The 17,817-nt window shown below is 39.6% G+C and overlaps 2 long non-coding RNA genes across 5 annotated transcripts in view; one reads left to right on the top strand and one right to left on the bottom strand.

Moving 5' to 3' along the window:
- The window catches only part of LOC309858859, an 82,900-nt gene extending 74,888 nt beyond the window's left edge, over nucleotides 1-8,012 (top strand). Inside the window, exon 4 of one of the 2 annotated variants that reach the window (XR_014308385.1) lies at nucleotides 7,531-8,012. This is a non-coding gene — a long non-coding RNA (uncharacterized lncRNA). Of the gene's footprint in view, nucleotides 1-5,925; nucleotides 6,059-7,530 lie in introns of those variants that run through there. The other variant, XR_014308386.1, reaches the window with a different exon arrangement.
- LOC309858860 overlaps nucleotides 1-17,817 on the bottom strand; it is a 348,226-nt gene that overhangs the window by 211,956 nt on the left and 118,453 nt on the right. The window lies entirely within an intron of this gene.

Below are 17,817 nucleotides of genomic sequence, written 5' to 3'. Positions count from 1 at the left end.
GTGTAACTAAGACTGATGAAAATAAAAGGAAACTGTACGTAGGAAAGTAGGAGATATGTAGGAAAGATTTAAGGAATGGGAATACATTTTGTTGAAGATAAAGAAAGATAATTTTGTCCTAAATGAGATGGTTGTTTAGAAGGAAGTGGCTTGGGACAAAACCTGAATGCAAAGGAAAGTTGTAGAAGGTTTATGAAGGGAAATCTTCAGAAAAGGAATTTTAGCTATGGTCAAGAATGGATTAAGATTGAAATGAATGGGTTTTAAAGGTACATTGGTACAAGACTGAAATTCTCTGTTCAAAAGGACAATGTTTTCTTAGATCAATTGATCTGCTGTTAAGAAAATGTAAATGGTTTTTTTCTTTGCCTGCCCAGAAAAATGAGTTTCTATGTTCAGTTTTATCAGGTGTTTAACATCCCTAATTATATTTAGGCATGTGCTTTAAAACTTTCTAAGATTTTAGCAAATGTTGACAAGATTTAAATTGTAAATCTATTTAACTCAGGCTTTTCCTTGGTATGTGAAGTTGCTCATGAAGTACTACTGAACCAATGATAAACCTTGGGTTACATTTGGGAAAATGCTATAACTATTCTAGAGATTCTATGCACTTCCTAAAGTTTAACGTTTTGAGAGATCATCGCTTGATACTGTAATTATGGAAATGTTATGTATCACAGAAATAATCTGATTTCCTTGCAGCTAAATTGTAAACTCCCGTGTCTCTTTAGCTCTAACCATATCCATTCTGAGTTTTCGTCATTTATAATTGTTTTAATTCTCTGGTAAAATGAGTTTTATCTTCAAGGAGATTCCTATAAAGGACTTTTACAGATATTTGATATGCTTGAAAATCCTAAAACTGAAATGGGTAAGAATTTCCAAAACGGACTAAAGCCGCATTCACCAGAATTAGTAATATGGGACTAAATGAACTAAAAGATGATAATGTTATGTCTCTTACTGTTTTATCTTACTTTAAACATTGCTGGTTCTCTCTACTGTTTGCTCTTACAGACTAGGGATACTCCCTCCTAGTTATCTGTAACTTATAGAGATGTAAAATGTTCATTTGTAAAAGTGCTCAAGGCATTCAAATTTTCTCTCTATCTGAACCTTCTGAAACCAAAAGGTCTTAGTAAGTATTCTTTCTTCCATGGCAATCAGTCATTTGCATAAGTTCAATAAGAATCTGTTCTCCTTGTAACAGGAAAGAATTGGAAACTGGTTATTTTACCAAGGCTTTGACTGGGATGTCATATTTGAAAAGACTCAGATATGACCAGACAGCTTTAAGGAACTAAGGTTGACTTTATGAAACCTGGAGCCATAAAGCCCCTTGGGACTGTTGGCCTGATACCTTGCTTACAGAGTTCCCAGCAGCCCCACCAGGTGAGTAAAGAATGTCACTCCTTGGTAGGTGCAGTCTCAGGAAGAGGAATTCGCCCAAAGGCATTGCAGGCATGCCTCATGGCAAGTACAGGGCTTGGCTTCTGGCCTGGAGAGGCTACTAAAAGTTCAACCTAGAGATTCCTTATACAAAGTTCCAGCAAAGCAGATTCTAAAAGATCTATTGATCACAGTCACTGTTCTTGCTGAGCTTATGTAAATAATTAGGCCAAGTTTGTTAAAACTGGACTTGTTTCACAAGTGAATTAGTCCTGATTTGGCTATCTCTGGAAATGAGGGTTATTTTAGAGAGAAAAATTGTTTTAGTAACACACCTTTATGAATGTTAAATTCTAGATTTGATTGTCTTTAAATGTTTACCTAAGCTAAACAATTTGAGATAAACTTCAGAGAAGTTGTACAATCGCTTCTTTAGTCAATCTTACTGTTTTGTGGGGATATTAGCAGACCCCACGGCACATGATGAAATAACTGGAATAATGAAATTGTCTAAAAGCCAGCATACCGCACTCCATAGGATTAACTATGGACTTGTGGAAATAATGGATGACCCCACTTTCTTTATGAGTGGATTGGATGATTCATGGGGGACTCCCCTTATCTCTTGACAAGTTTTCTCACTTGCCAGTGATCCTCTGTAATCAGGATATTGTTAAGGCTGGACCACTCAAAGGTCGTCTTATTGGTTTCACCCCTTTGTCATATTTATCCTAGAGGGCACCTCTGTTGAGGTGCAATTGCAAACAGATGCTGTAGCTAAGCATAGAACAGCCCTCCTCATAAAAAGAGCCTCAAAGCTCACTATGGGACAGTCCTTGACTGTAATGATGTCACATCAGGTCCAGATTTGTCTTAGAAGCCAAAGGCCACCAATGGATGATGGAGGCCGACTTATTAAATATTGGACTATACTTATAGATATGCCAGAATTAATACTTAAAACTTGTCAGACTTTAAACCTAGTTACCTGTATGCCTGAACCTGACCACTGTACTTCTTTCTCTATAGAGCAAAAATGTTCAAAAGTTATTGATCTTGCTTACTCTATCTGGCCATATTTAAGATGCCCCTGTTAAAAATATGAATGACAGTTGATTTTCTGATGACAGTAGTTTTCATAGAAAAAAATAAGAAAAGCTAGGTGTGCCATAGTGCTCACTAGCACTTTGCAATTGCCAAAGCCTAAGAATTAACATTTATACTGACTCCAAATATGCTTTCCTGGTACTACATGCCCATGGAGCTATTTGGAAGGAAAGGGGATTGCTATCAAGCCATAACTCCCCAATCCAATATGGGCCTAAGTTCCCAAACCCTCCTCATCGCTATACTAAGGATGGCATATATCAAATCTGGGATACACATCTGTATCTTACACCCATGATTGGACAGCTCAGTTAAAAGGCAGTTTTATGCTGGGAACAAAAGAATTATACGAGTAATACTTGGGCAAATAACACACAGTATTGAGGATGGCTATCATTAGAAATGTGTCCCCAAATAATAGTACTCCAGGCTACTGACTGGTTTGCTACTGATTGGGCAAGGTGACCTGGCATCAGATGGCCAGCTCCAAACGGAACCCACTGGATATGTGGAACCAACCTGCGGCCCTGGCTTCCTCCCGGGTGGATAGGTCGCTGTACTTTAGGATTTGCCTGGATTCATGGGCGCATTACTAAAACCATCACAACTCCAGCTAATCTCCCCAACTTGAAACAAAGATGGACACGATTTGTTTTTAAATGGTATGATCACTTAGCATCCATCTTTGTTCCATCTGCGGGACTAGAGAATGTCATGTGGCATGTAGAAGCCCTTAATAAATATACTACAAAGGCACTCAATGATTCACTAAATAGCATCTCTCAGCTTAATACTGAAGTGTCACAGATATGCAAGGCAGTCCTACAAAATAGGATGGCCTTGGATGTCCTGACAGCAGCCCAGGATGGCACATGTGCAATCATCAAAACAGAATGTTGCGTATACATCCCAGACTATCACAAAAATGTCACAGGAATAATAAAGAATATGAACACCCAGATTAAGGCCCTACAAGATCCTTCTCTCTCAGTAAATGGTTAAGTTCCTAATTTGAAGGAGGACTATGGCCGAATCTCTTTTTCGGGCTTTTCATTCTTATCGCCTTATTAATCTTAATATGTTGCTTTGTTCCATGTTTCTCTACTTGGTGCCGAGACTCCATTGCTACAAGGACTTCGCCACGACAGACGATCCTTGTCGCGCGCAAGGACGCCTCTTCACTGTCAGCACTGGATTCAGCTGCCTCCACCTTTGTAACTCCCTTATATGTTCCTTCCCTGATCAATATTGACCCAAGCAGGCAGGGACAGCTCTACGCCCCTATTCAGCACGAAGAAGTTACAGAAGATGAGACCTTCCACCTTCAACTCCCTTAAAGATTTCAGGGTCAAGATTGTTCAGGGGGAAATGAAGGAGCAGGAGGCTGGCTGAGGACGGAGAAGGGGCTAATGCCTTGCACCCCTCTCCACCCTTCTCCACCGCGAAAACTGGTTCAACAGATTGCCTTGGCTTACTACTTTGTTGTCATCTATAACGGGCCCTCTCATCATTCTGTTATTAATTCTAACTTTTGGTCCTTGTGTCTTAAACAGGTTAGTACAGTTCATTAAAGATCGCCTGTCTGTTGTTCAGACTATGGTACTGACACAGCGATACCAACTCCTCAAACAAACAGAGCCCCAGACTAGCTCAATGGAAGGGCAGGACATGCAAGAACAAGCGAATGGATAGAAGATTCTATCCATGATAAAGAAAAAGGGGGGAATGAAAGACCCCTCCCCTGGAAGATAGATAGGATAACTAACCGCTTGTTTGCTTTTCTGTGAACCGCTGGCTTTTAGGCGTAGATTAGGTTATTAATTGCGTGACTAATTGCTCTTCTGCCCTTATGTAACTGTTTGGCTTATAGAAATAATAGAAGACGCCATGATGGCATTCCTACCTTCCCCCTTCTTGTTCCCCCTCCCTGCCTCTCTCCTCCCGCGCGCGCGGGCCCTCAGAACCAATCAGCTTGTTCCCCCTTCCCGCCTCTCTCTTCCGCGCGAGCGGGTCCTCAAAGCCAATCAGCAAACTCCACGAATGCCTTTTTCAAAAGTTCTAACTGTCAACCAATCAGTTGCGCCCCACCCAAAACTTGTTTGCACCTGTCTATAAAAATCCTGCACCACCCCAGCCAGGTGTGCTCAGCTAGCAGAAGCTGCTGACCACCCGCAGGCGCGCGCTGACCACCCGCAGGCGCCTGCGTAACAATAAAGAACCTCTTGCTGATTGCATCCAGTGGCAGTGTTGGATTCTTGGGTAAGGGGATCCGCGGGTCTTTCAGTGGTAGCTAGGAAAAGAATCAAGGAAAAAGGAAGTGGGGGAAGCTTGTGCCTCCTCCAGTTAAGCTTAAATTTCTGTCCATCCTGGTAAAAACAATGTTATTCACTGACATCCTTCCCAGTATCCTCAAGGAATCTCTCATTAAAAGCAAAGTGAGCTATAGGAGGAAAAAAAGGGTGACAGTATTAAAGACTTCTTCCCCAAATGGGAGCAAAGTAGCACAGATTAACAGAGTGGTATATGAGGCATATTTGTATTGAATGAAAGCCATGAGACAAGAACTTAGATTTAAGCAATTACATTGGTATGCTCAGTTTTTGAGGAGAAAAAAACAGAAGGTGTCAGCCAGATCAGTTTTTTATTTTACCCCAAATTATAGAATTGCTAAACTTCACTACAAAAGTCTCCAGTGTACTGCTTTATTCTGCTGTACATTGAGTTGTAAATGCTACTGAAAATTTCAGGACTATAAAATTGCCTAAATTTTATAGTCTCTTTCTTGGTCTCCTGAAAATTATCAGCTAGCTCCATTCACATCAACATATTCTTAACCAAAACAACAGTAAACTATAGAGAAGGGAATGAACTCTCCATTAAAACCTAGAAGGCTTAATCACAAAAGCCCCTATGGAATAACAAATGCAACCAAAGCTGAGTTCCCAAAGGCTAAGTAAGAAGGCCCCAGGAGGGATTGGCTCCAAATGATAAACAAACATTTGAATTTCCATGAGCACAATTCTGCTGATCTAAAGACATAGGGCATGCTAAACAAAGAACTTTACTTATAAATGGTAAGTCCACATTTGTGACCTGGGATGACTGGGATAATTAACGAGGCCCACAAAACAGGGTAGATGGTTATCCTGGCTAAACACCACTATTATTCTGAAGTTTTTTAGAAAACTACCTAAGCATTTGACATTGCATCCCCTCTTCTCCATTAATGTTCACCCTTTAAAGTTTTCAAAGTCTAACTAGAAACTCACTTCCTCCAAAAAAGAATACCGCCCCCCCCCAAATAACCATAGTTGTCTCTGTTCATTATTTCCCAAAACCCCTTCCAAACTTTATGTTTAATCTATATAATGTCAATTTGGGAGCCTGGCTGTCTCAGTCAGTACAGCATGTGACTCTTCATCTCAGGTGTTCAAGCCTGAAAAAAAAAAAAAAGAGGAGAGGAGAGGAGAAGAGAAAACCCATGTATAATGCCGATTTAGGGCTAAGTGTATGTGTGTCTCTCAGCCTGCTAATGTTCCCACTGTAACCAAACAAAAGAAGACACTTCATCCCCTAGGCTGCTTACACTGGAGACTTGTTGAACATTTACTCTGCACTTTGTGCCAGGTAACATGCTAATAATGCTCTGTGGGTTAATTCATTTGTTTCTCCCATCAATAAAAGAGACACACAGAAGCTGCAGTTCAAAACCTTAGTAAGTAGAAGACACATCCAAAAATGTCATTCAAACCCATACCTTATCTTCGGTTCTTTCTGCAATCACTAAAGTCAATAATAGTGGCCTATACCTAGTGGGAAGATAAAAAATGTTATTTCAACTAATTCAACCAACATTAATTGATAAAAAGAAGTTTGATAAACATTGTAAAGCAGTGGGTCTCAACCAGGGATGACTTTTTGCCCAGAAAACATTTGTCAATGTCTAGAGACATTTTTGATTATCAGAGTTGGGGAGAGGTACTGTTGGCAGCTATTGGGAACAGGCCACCAACAGTACTAATCACACTACAATGTACAAGATGGCTCCCGCTTAACACGAAATTATCTGGCCCAAAATCTTAATAGTGTCTGAGGTTGACCTGCTCTAGAAGATAATTTCAGAGATTAATTTTACATCTAGAATGTTCCATTTCTGTGAGGACAGGGACTCTGTCTATCTTATAGTGGAAGAACCAGGCCAAATCCAGTACCTGACACATCACAGGAACTTAGCAAATATCTCTTATATTAATACATGCAATAGTGAAATTAAAAAGGGTAAAAATACACATGACTGTAAGAGAATATGAGAAAAGGAAAGGGCCCATGAAAAGAGTACAAATAAAGTGTTTTGAGAATTTAAAGGACAAGAAATCCTATCCAATTAAACAGGAAAAGACCATCCAGAAGGCAGCATCTGAGGTGGAAGGACATTTAAGATTTCAGGAGGGGGAGATGGGCAAGAAAAATCATGTGAAGCCAGCGAAACAGCTTGAGGAAAACACTGAGGCTGGCTGAGGAGCAATTCAGTTGGGGTGGTATGCAGGGTATAAACAGGGAAGCAATGAGAAAGAAACTTGGGAAGATAGAGTGGGGTTTGTAGTGGCAACATACCATGAAGACTCAGGTATGGAATTTATAATGAATTTGATATATAATGAGAAGCTGGCTCCAGGTGAATTTAACCATGATTAATCAGAAAGCAGAGTCAGAAAGAATTAGAGTGGCAAGAAATCAGAGGCAGGAAGATTAGTTGAAAGTATTTTATAATCGTACAATCAAGAGAGAAAGAGGTAGCACTAGGAGCTGGGTTTACAAAAGATTTGGAACATAAAACTCACATTTCTTGCCAACTAACTCTATGGAATCAATATATGAAGTGAATAAGCCAGAAATGATTACCTAGCTTTGATTCATCATAGGAAAAGGGAAGTTCAGTTTGAAAGGTTTAGGGATGAAAGGATTATGAATTGTATTTGGACATAAAGGAGGTGCAAGTGAGAGATGTTAAACAGTTGTTGCACATTTCAGAGCACTGGATTCTGCAGCTCAGAATAAAAATGACGGCTAAGGAGGGAGCTGTGCAAGAAACAAGATGTTCACGGTGATGCCTATGAACATAAAACTCAGAAAAGTTACAAAGTCAGAATTTGGGGGAATTCCTCCAATTAGCTGGAGTGGAAGAAGAGAAGCAAACAAAGAAGATGGAAGGGAATTGGGAAGAAATCAAAACAGTGCTGTGTTAGGACAAGAGGTAAAGTTTGAAGAAAAGAAGTGGTCAGGTCTGTGAAACACTGTAGAGAAGCTGGGAAAGCTGAGGTGTGACAACACGTCATTGACCATGAAGAGACAGCTGATGGCTCTGAGTGGACAGTTCATGCAGTGTGGTCAGGACACAAGACAAATAACAAGTTTGCAGAGGAGTTGAGAAAATGGTACGGCTTGCCATGGTGGAATATTAAGTTAACTTTGCAATGTACAGATTCTTGACCTTCTTTGTTTTTGCAGTAGCTACCCTGGTGCATTGGCATAGCAACTTCTGTATGTGACTCATAATCAAAGGTAATTCACTAGAGAAAATAGACTAAAGAATCAATACCTAAATTATAAACAGGTTACTTTCCAATTCTTAATTTAAGTTATACTCCACGTAAAAGTGTTTTCCTGTAGGTTAAAAAAAAAAAAGTTTTAAGACGTGAGTAAATTTCTAGACCTGGAGAGTCCTCCTCCAAACTTATCAAGCCATAATATACTAAAAATAGAAGTTTATTTCAAACAAATCTAGAATATTATTTTTTAAACAAAGATATAATGATTTTGTATTATCTTCTTCATGGTAACTTTTACTGAAAAATGAATTAAGAAGGTTGAGAATAGGTACTTCGAGGATATCAATAGGGGCTACATTAGAAAAACCAGTCCTCTACCTTGGTTTAAGGAAAAATATTTTACTATATTTGCCTAAGAGGGTGACTCTATAGCCCAATTCCTCCCCAGTATACTAATGGGGCCCCAAGATTCTTGTTATGAATCCCAAAGAACTTTCCTTCTCTAACACTGTTCCTCCCTGTTTTGTGTAGTCAGTCATAAATCAATGTTATAAGTTGAGGACTGTTTGTATTACACACAGTCACCCTCATGAGGATATTAATTGAGCCAATAAATATTTATTACATGTTGGCAGGTAAAGGTGATCTTGTCCTGAAGGCTAGTTGGCCAGAAGTTAGTCTTCCATAAAGTTGAATGGCTACTGACCATGGCTCAGCACTTAAGACAAAGGCCTCTAGTCAAACATAAGGTTTGGACCACAGCTCCCAGCGGTGCTGTAAGAAGGAGTCCTTCACTCCCAGTCTTGAAGGCTTACATGGCAAATTGTGCCATGGCCTTGTCACAGCACAGAGCTACAACTAGGGGACCCCACGGGCATCCTCCTTCTCAGAGCTGGGAAAGAGCTGGTGTTATCACAAACACAAATAGAACTGTCAGGACAGGACTAGAGCCAAAGCTCTGCCACTCTGAAATGCTTTTGTGTTCGGGGAAGTGGATGATGCTTATCTGATTATGCAGCTTCAAAGGCCTCTCTTCTATCTCTCTTTCAAATAGCCTAAGAGTCAGGGACCCTCTCCCAGAGTCTAACATATGTAGTTGCTACATCTCTTTGCAATGCCCTGTAATGCAATGAGCAAAAGGGGACTTCTTAATGCTCCTGTCTCCATGAGTTTTCCCCATCAACACTGCTCCAGCAGGCCTGGTACATGTGCTGCTTGGCCATCTGCCCTTGATGCACAAGTACCCACAATCAATCAGGCACTAGAGACACAGAAGTAAACAAAACAGAAAGCCCCTGCCCTCAAACTTACATTCTCCTGGGAAGGGAGAAAGCCAACAGACAAATAGGTACATAACAAACCAACGAAGGGGTGGTAAGTGATATGAGAAATAATAAAGTAGCAGAAGGAGATAGAATGATCATGGGGGTATACAAGGTAGTCACCAAAAGTGACATCTGAGGAGTGACCTAAAGGAAACAAGGGATTGAGCCACATGTTTGTGCAGAGGAAAAGCATTCCTGGCCAACAGAACTCAGTTCAAAGACCTTGAGGCAGACTATTTTGTGTGTTTGAGGAAGAGCAGAGTCTCTCCCTGTTGCAGGAGATGCAGAGAAGCGTGGGAGGAGATGAGGTCCTGCAGTCCATGGCAGGGGCTGTGGATTTTACGTTGATTCAGATCAAAAGCCATTAGAGGAAGCTGACTCAAATTTCCAAAAGATCCCTTGGGTTTCCTGTGAAGAGACCAGATAGGGAGAACTATATGAAATGTAAATCAAGGAGGTAGAATTCATTGTGATAATCCCAGCAAGAGATCTGGTGGCTTGGAGTAGGATGAGTGGTGACAGACATCATGAGAAGAGGTTGGATTTGAAAAATATTTCCAAGATTAGCAGGATCTGCTAATGAATTTGATGTGGAATATGAAAAAAAGAAGTTAAGAATAACACAATCTTTTTTTGGCCCACGCAACTGGAATCCATTGATTGGAATGGGGAATGATGATCAAGTTTGTGGGGGTAAACTGAGTCCAATTTGGGACATGTTAAGTTTGAACTGCCTCTTAGACAAGAGGAGATGCAAAATAGAAATTTACAAATACATCTCCTGGCATTCAGAGAAGTCTTCTAGCATGAGATGTAAATTTCTGGAGTCACGTTCAGAGACAGCATTTAAGGACACAGGTGAGGTGACCTAGGCGAACCAGGAATAAAATGTGGCCAGGGACTTCTGCAGATCCCTGAGATTTTTTTTAGGAGGCACACATGGTCAATGTTATTTTCATAACAATACTAAGATCACATTTGCCTTTTTCATTCTCATTCTCTCACAAAAATATAGTGGAGTTTTCTAGGTGCCACATGACATGTGATGCAGCAGCAGATTAAATGCAGAGGCAGATATGAAAATCCACCTGTTTTTTATTAACCCGGACATTAAAGAGATTAGCAAAATGTAAAACTGTGACACTCTTCTCACTAAATGTTTGGGAAAATATGGTTATTCTATATAAAAAAATGTTATTTATATTAAAATGTAATGGGTTTGGGGGTACCTGGGTTGCTCAGTCAGTTAAGCATCTGCCTTCTGTTCACGTCATGAGATCAAGTCCTGCGTCATGCTCCTTGCTCAGTGAGGAGTCTGCTTCTTCCTTTGCCACTTCCTCCTACCCATATTTTCTTATGCATGTGCTCTCTCTCTCTCTCTCACTTTCAAATAGATAAATAAAATCTTTTTTAAAATATCCAACAGGTTTGTTATTTTTAAGCAAGTTAATAAATGTTTTTAAATTTTTATGCTTGAATTTCTTATATAGTAATCAGCAATAGGAGCAATCCACATAAGCAAGAGCTCTTTGGGATCCCCAGCAATTCTGAAGACTGTAAAGAGCTCTTTAAAAAAAAAAAAAGCGCATAAGGAGTTATAAGACCAAAGAGTTTAAGAATTGATGACCTGTGTGAAGGAGAAAGAAAGGACACCTAAGAAAAAAGGTAAGGTAGATAAGGAAAAACCAAGAAGGAGAGTGAAAAGAAGAGCAAGTGAGAAAAAATTTTTCAAGACGGGAGCAATCACCTGCCTCACATATTACAGAAATACTAAATAAAATGAGGACTCTTGAATTTGGCAAGACAGAAGTCAACATTTTACTGTGGTAAGAGAATTCGTCAAAGTGGTAAAGACAAAAATCTGACTAAAGGGAATTAAAGAAATAACAGAAAGACAGGAAACTGAGAGGGGGGCAGGATCACTATCTAATGAATATAGTTTAAAAAGAAAGTACATATAAAGAGTGAATATAACACCAAAAGAGAATGGTGCTGTTTTTTTTCCAAATAAGGGTGTTTTAAAATATAATGTAATAATAGAAATTTTGAGGCAGAGTAAGAGCAACAGTTTGGAAGACAACTGCCACTGAAAAGATGGTGAGTCATATATTCACAGATACAGGGAGAGTACCCGTCATGTGACAGGGAGCCAGAGTGAGAAACACTGTGGTCAGTTTTGAGATAGAAGAGAGAGGGAACTTCAATGTGGTTTCTACAGGAAAAAAAAAGTGTCAGGCAAGGCAAGCAGGCTTAGGATTGGTTAGTTTGAACAACTTCAATGGGCTCTGGGGCATAGAATCTGCCCATTGTCATCTGGTACTTGACCCTGGGGTGATAAGGGCAAGTGTATAATGCCCGGAGTATGACAGTCTCATAAAGAAAGTGGTTGTGGGTGTCGATTCTAGATTGACTGGTTTGTGTTTGATTGACTGATTGGTTTCTGGAAGGGTATATAAATAAGGAAGGCTGGAGGCCAAAGCAAGGTGATTCAGCCATATTATCAGTTGTCCAGAATGAGATGTCTGCCATATCTTCAATATGCCAAGATATTGCCAATATCTTCAGTATGGCAAATACTAAAGGATCAAGCTTACAGAAGCTAGAAACATAGTACACAGGACTACAATAGTATACTTACATGATGATGAGAATAATCCAGGAATTAGGGAGGGTTAATAATATGAGAGAGATGCCGTGTCTTTGAGTAGGCAAGAAGGAATGGGATCCAACATACTAAAAAAGAAGTATGGACAGTTCTTTAATTATTGTAGGCCAGAAGGAAATGGATGTGGGGACAAATACAAGTGGGTTGGTAGATTTGGGAACTGCACTGTATGGAGGCTCTCTTCAGATTGCTTCTATGTTGTCAATGATGGGAGGTTATCAGTATAGAGTAATGAATGGAGAGGTAATGTTGGAGATCTGTTGGAGAAAAGAAGGCAGGAAATAATCATGTAGGAGATCAAGAAAATGAACTGGCTAGTGAAATGTAGTAGGATCACGGGATTGCACTAAGGGCTCACAGGAACTTAGGAGTCATAAATTTAAAGTGAGATCAGACAACAGAGTTGTGTGTTTTCCTCCAGCTGTACTCAACTAGCAATACTCAATTAAGACCACACATCCTAAAATTCTTCTCAACTCTGAATTGAGCTCTGAGATTTAGGATAATGGTATTTGGCCCATTTGGGTACATATTTCATGATTTCTCTTTCTCTTCCTTTATCCTTTAAAGCAACCAACAATTAACTTAGATAAATGATGACCATCCTTAGGTTTATTAATCATTCAAGCTATTCTCTCTTCCTGAACAATTGACTTAATAAGGAACAGAACCTAAGTACTATTAACAGGAGCTCAAAAAATTTTGAATAAAATGAAATGTTAATATCTTTATTTAACTAGGATAGCTTCCCCCACCACCACCAAATCAAATCAGCATAACACAAACAATAAATTATCAATACTACTACCATGAACAGTTATGCCTTAGTTAAGTCACTTGTTCTGCCTCCCGGCTGTTATGCACAGTCGTGATGACAATTATAACAACAAAAGTCATATCTGCATTCTCTCAGCTTCTCATATCCCAGTTTATTACCATAACTGACAATATTTGCCAGAATCACATTTGTTAAGAGCCATCTAAATGCTACAAGGCCCATGTCTAAGAGAACGAAAATGTGTCTAATCCTTCATCTAACCATTGCCTCCTATAATTAGCTATTTGAGATTTCTCTGTAATCATCTGGCATCTAGGCCTAAGAAAGATCTTCACATCAGAGTACTAGGAGTGATCAAGTATTCTGTCAATTTCCAAGTCTGGAGCTCTCCTGTAAGAGAAGATTGTATGATTACCATATACTAACTTTGTCTGTCATGTGAAATATTCTCTTTCAAGCCCTAGAAGATAAGACTGGTACTGTTTCTGGAAAAAAATTCTCTCTGTTCAAAACCAGCAAGAGCAACTATTATGTATTATTGCTCAAAATATATAGCTCACTTCAGCCTTCTGTTGTGGCTCTCAACACTGACCTTGGTACTCTCTACTTCTACTTTACTATACCCTCAATTTTATAATCATGAAGAATACCAAGCACTCAATGTGAATTATTTTCTGGAATCAACTGAGTGTAAGCCACCATTTATCTGGGATGCAATGAGCACCTGCCATTTTTTTACCTGCCCAACACCTCCACAACAAATACTCAGTGTTTGGGGTTTCCCCACCGTATAATCTCTGCCTTCTCAGGAAAGAAGACAGAAAATGTATTCTCCTTGCAGCTCTAGCAACAGACACACTCATGGGAGCTTTGAGTTTGGAATTAAACAACCCAAGGAAGCCGGGCTGTGGCAGAATCCATTTTCAGAGTCGGGTGGCAAAGGATGCATCCGGCTTCTGTGGAAAAGAGTAGTGGAATTTCTGGTACTTGGTGTTCCATATCAAGGCTATGAGCTCAGGTGGTACAAGAAGCAGTGACTCACTCAAGCTGAGTCATGGTGTGCGTTTACTATTGTGACTGGCTGCATTACCTCCAACCTAACTTGCCAATCCCAGAAATTCCAGAGCTATCTGACAATCCTTAATATGGTGGGGTTTTTTTTTTTTTTATGGTGGGGTTTTTTTTTTTTTTAACTATTGTTCACAACCAATTAGTAAGATGTAAAATCCATTTAGCGAATTACAACCAGCAATTTCTTAAAATGCAACAGAATAGAACAAGAAGAACGTTTAAATCTCATAAAGCAAGAGGTATTGCTCCACTCAAACTTTGTTTTATGTATATATGAAAACAGGTATGGATATGTGAATGCCACAAGGTAAAATGTACTTCATGCTGAGGGAACCAGTAAAAAATTTTTTTAACAAATTCTTTTTCTGCTATAACTAGTAGGAGTAAGGATTTTGTTGTTTGCAACTAAGAGTCCCTGATAGTGTCTAACAGGAATAGACTAAGGGTACAGCCTCATTCTCTTCTCCCTACTGTGCTCTAACCCCTGTGATTCATCACTTAATGCCTCTCCGTTAATCCCTATTCCATACCATGCAGAAAGCTAGCTCATTCCAAATACGCATCCTAATAGAGTTAATCTATTTGAAGGACATCCGGGAAGTTTTGCGTTAAACTAGAAAAACTAAAATTCTATGGTTTATGTAGATATTTATGTTTGTGATATTAGTTTTCCATTTGCCTTAAAAATTTCTCAAATGGATGTGTTACATGATGTTGAAACTGGAGGCCAGGATCGCCACTTAGTTAATGCTTTTTTTTTTTTTTTTTCTCATGAGAATCTTTATCCCTCCCAAGCATATTCTTGACTCCTCCATGAGTGAAGTTAGGGTAGTCTACCCAGGCACATCTCCTTTCTGAAAAGGAGATGTCAAAAACAATGTTAACCAGCTTGACTTTGATTAAGGAATAGGTTTCTGGTTTTTATCTCTGGCATTCAATAAACACAGTCCTATTACTTCAACTTAATGCCATGTAATATTTATCAAAAGTTGTGCAAGTTTTGGATTGCCTAAAGAGTATGTAGCCCCCCAAATTCCTCTATATACTTTAAAATTCACCCCTGCATTAAGCCAGAGGAACAGAGTTGTATTTCTGGAACATACAGACTTATTCCCTTATTCAATTATGTTGTAGATGAGCAGGACACCTTCCACATCAGAAATGCACTGGCCTTACTTCTAGTTCATTACCTTTGTTTGTTTTTATGTTTTTCCCCCATGCCACTCATTGCATTCCTTTGCTGTATTTCAAAGATTCTTGCAAACTACCTTAAAGTCTTCTTTGGAGCGAGACAAGGTGTAAACAAACAAACTCCCTTTCTTTTCTTTTCCACAGCCCCCACACACAGAAGGCTTAATTCAACTTATGCCTCAATTACTGTAAAAACCTTCTGGCTGGTTTCCTTGCCTCTATTTTCTCCTCTCATAAATGTTGGATTCCTCTTCTTCAATATTGTTTTCATCACTTTACCCAGCTGCTCAAAAACTGCAGTTGCTTGGTAATATCGCTGTCATAGATATAGTCCTCAGGCTTACATTCAGAACCCTCCATCAATTGCCCACACACTTCCAATTTTATCTCTCACGCTCACTAACAAGGTGCTTCTGTTCCAGATAATTCAAAATGATCGCCATTCTCTATTTACCAGTTGCAGTTGTGCAAAGCCCACCTCCAACAACTACTATCTGTATTGCCTTTGGAAAACCATCTCGGTTGGAATATGGGGAATAACATTTTGTATGGTTTTTGGGAGAAGAGATAGCACATACAAGTGTCTAGATTAATTACATAATGAGTAAAAATGTCTATCTTCAAAGCACGTGGCACATAGTTGGCACCCAATAAGAAGTGTTTTTGGGTAGACTATTTTTTGCTTCTGTTCATACTATTTGTACAGCCCTGAAAAGTTCTGCTCCCTCCTTAACCATTGGTTCCTAAAGAGCAGGCAATAGGTATTTAGACTTTCAATTCAGACAAAGGGAGGTTTGAGTCTGACACACTCCACTTGACTACTGCATCGCTATGAGCACTTGGCTCAGTGTCCTCCTGCGTGATCATTCCCCAACTGTGCTGAAGAAGTGGGCCCAGGAGCACACTGAAGAATGTCCAAGACACAACTGATACAGTCTCGGGAACACAATCAGTACTGTATCTTCTACTACTGTTTCCTTCAGACTACTAATAAATAAATGTCTTTTGAGTTTGGTTTTGTTTGAGATAAGGTGACTGAGTTGTTCCTTTTACCCATGGAACCCAGGAAAAGTAACTGTCAAGGTAGAAAAACTAATCATTGGACCCTAAGGGGAAGATTTTGTCGTTTGCAACCTTCCAGCTACCAGTAAGTAAGAAAATATCCCGGAGTAACTGTATCACTTCCTCTAAGGGTCCCACAATAAGAAATAAGAATGGTGATAAAATGAGACTCCTGATAAAAGTAGAACTTCAGTTCACCGTAAAACCTTCTTCCCAAACCCTTCTGGTTAGATTTCTTTAACTATAAGGGAGTATCATATGTTACTTTTGTGTATCCAAAATATAGAACATGACACTAAGCCAGGGCTTTGTATTTACTTTTGACTGAAAAAGTAGGCTTTGTCACCTCTAAAAATACATGACACCCATCACAAAGCCACTATCTTTCTGTGATGGAGCATTCTCACAAAGAGTTTTTCCAATTCATCAGATCCAAAGACAATCTATGGTGCCAACAAATTTTGTCTTGGCATGGCCTTCATTTATAAATCTTGTTAATTCTAATACTGCTCCTTTCCACAGTTCCTGGCATCTCTAAGTATTAAATTTCTGCCTTCAGTCGGTACTGCCAAATCCCACAGCAGCACCTCCATCACCTATCCTAATTCCTAACCAACTTTAAACCTAACACGAAATGAAGAGTAACAGAGTTCATTTCTTAATTCCCCTTCAGTCTACCTTCCTTTAATGCTAGGTCTTCGTGTTTGAATTGTGTATCCCAAAAAAGGTACGTTGAAGTCCTAATTTCCAGCACCTCAGAATGTGACCTTACTTGGAATTGGAGTAGTTCCAGTTGCAGTTAGTTAAGATGTGGTCATTAATCCAATATAAGCGGGTCCTTATAAGGAAAAAGAGAGACAAAAAGAGGACAGCCACATGAAGACACAGAGACACAGAGAGAAGGCCATGTGAAGACAGAGGCAATGACTGGAGATCTGCTGCCACAAGCCAAAGAACATCTGAGGCTCCAGAAGCTGGAAGAGTCAAGGAAGGATCCTCCCTGGAGGACTTTAGAGGGGGTATAATCCTGGTAACACCTGACTTTAGACTTCTGGCCTCTAAAATGGGGAAACAAATGCCTGTTGTTTTAAGCCACCCTTTTTGGTATTTTTGGTATTTAGGACAGCCCAAGGACACTAATACACTGTTAATCTATGCTTATCCTCCAGATGCAGAAGGTAAACTCTCCTCTAAACAGTGCTAGGCAAATAATGTGTCAATGCACTGCTTTGCATGGTCTTAAGTTCCTTCTTCCTGAAACTCAATGGTGCTCTTGGGTGCCAATGGACTAATGGATGCCTTTTCTTTAAAGTTTCTGTAGTTTCTTTCCCAGTAGCAACAACACGACAGCGCAGTGCAATGACATTTAAAGAGCGGGACCTCTGATTCAACAGCTAAAAGCCCACACAATGTGCACATAAGCTACAATAAATACTATTCCCACTGTTTCTAGACATCACATATTTCAAGCAGCTCAGGCTAATACTCTCTACACTGTCAGAAAAACTATCCCAGACTCCAGAGGGCTGACCTCTCTTCATCCAGCCAAAGAATGGCAGCATTGGTCAACTGCACCATCTGCAAAACAAAAGTTGGGCTTTTTAAACACAATCAAGGGTCTGTTTGATCTCAGGTGGGGTGAAAGTCCCAGGAATGGAAACTCTCTAGCTGATTTCT

Source organism: Mustela nivalis, assembly GCF_964662115.1.
Source record: "Mustela nivalis genome assembly, chromosome: 2".
Lineage (NCBI taxonomy): Eukaryota > Metazoa > Chordata > Mammalia > Carnivora > Mustelidae > Mustela > Mustela nivalis.
The sequence above is the reverse complement of the archived record's forward strand: the minus strand, read 5'-3'. Positions and strand labels throughout refer to the sequence as shown.